Source organism: Equus przewalskii, chromosome 5 (genome assembly GCF_037783145.1).
Source record: "Equus przewalskii isolate Varuska chromosome 5, EquPr2, whole genome shotgun sequence".
Classification (NCBI taxonomy): domain Eukaryota; kingdom Metazoa; phylum Chordata; class Mammalia; order Perissodactyla; family Equidae; genus Equus; species Equus przewalskii.
The window spans coordinates 18,205,816-18,207,410 of record NC_091835.1 but is presented as its reverse complement, the minus strand read 5'-3'; positions in this window follow the sequence as shown (position 1 = coordinate 18,207,410).

The window sequence follows — 1,595 nt, the reverse complement described above, 5'->3', positions numbered from 1 at the left end:
AATCACTGAAAACCTGTTCTTCCCCCCCAGTGTTTGCCCCAGTTCTGGCAAATGCGCGTTTTATCACCAGCAACACAACAACAGGCAACAACACAAAGAGAGTCGGAGAAGGTCCAACTGGAAACTTCCCTGCTCTCAGAAGCACAATCTCTGCTCGGCGGCTCGGCAAACTGCCCCGGGCGCCTTGGTGACAGCCGTCTCCTGGCAACAGTGGGCCAGATGGGGAGCTCAGGCGTTGCTGGGGGTCTCTGGAGTCAGCTGGGTGGGCTGTGTGGGGCAGCTCCACTGAGGGGCTCACCTAGGGGAGAAACGACCTGGGTGGGCGCTGGGGTCCACCACCATTGCAGGCCAGGGAGGTGGGTGCATCTGGGCTGGTCAGGGGCGAGGACGCCCTGTGATGCCTGGGAGAAGAGGGCACTCCTAAAGCAGGATGCGTCTCATTGCTCCAACCCCATATTGCGAGGCGCCCAACCACCATAACCCAGGCTGCCCTGCCCTCTCTGAACTGGGCATTTGTGAACACTTAGAGAATCAGATTGTTCCGTCTTTTGAAATGAGAAGAAAGGACTTTGCTCCCCGAACCGGTTAGAGCTGCCTCATTTCCCAAATTACATGGTGCTCTGTCAGATGGCTGCTCACTGCCTCTAACCGCCCGAATCCAGAGGGGCCTGGGCATCCCCCAGGATCGTCAGCTCCCTCCCCTGCTTCCTGCAGAAATTCCACAGCCAGGCCCCTGCAGAGTGGGCCCCCAGGCCTGCCACGGCCGCTGCACTAATGAACTGCTGTTGCTGGGGCTGCTCAGGCAGAGGTGGGGTAGGGGGTGGTCTCTCCTCTTCAAAGCCTGGACTCACCACTTCTTTCTCTTCTCCTGCTTCACCCTTTCCCTGCACAGTGGATGTTATCATGAAGGGAAGAGCTAGAGGAGACACCCAGAGGTCGGCTACAGTTTTACAACATTAAATCGCTCCCAGTTAGTGGAAGCCGGTAGCGAGGGGCTTCATGTTGGGAGGGGTGGGCAATGTTAGCATTGTTCCTCGTGATGGGGGCTTGTGTCCCAACCCAGAGAAACTGATGGCCTAAATGGCCCTCCAGGGGTACCTGGGAAAGACTCTCGGGCACTTTGCTGCATCTCCAGAAGAAGGGGAGGAGAGGCTGGGGGCATCTCGGATGAGGGCACTAGATGCAGACGGGGAGACTAGAGAGAGATGTCAGAGGCAGATGCTGAAAGGATGAACGGTGGGAAAAATTTCCACCATCTCTGGACAATGTATGTGTTCTAGATTGTCTAATACTAATATTGAATTCTTTTGAGCCGTGGACTGTCCTTATACATTCTTCCAACAGTTGTAAGCTCAACAGAGAGCCTATTTAATCCTGTCAACAACCAAGTGACATATATATTGTTATCCTCAGTTTACAAAAGGGGAAACTGAGACTTGGAGAGGTTAAATAGCTTGTTCAAGTTCACTGTGGTAATTGGTCTCCAGAGATGGCCCCAAGCAATTTTGCCCCTTCCTGTGCACACATGCTGTTCCTCCCCTCAAGAGGTGGAACTTACACCCCCAACTCCTGAATCTGGGTTGGGCCCAGAACTG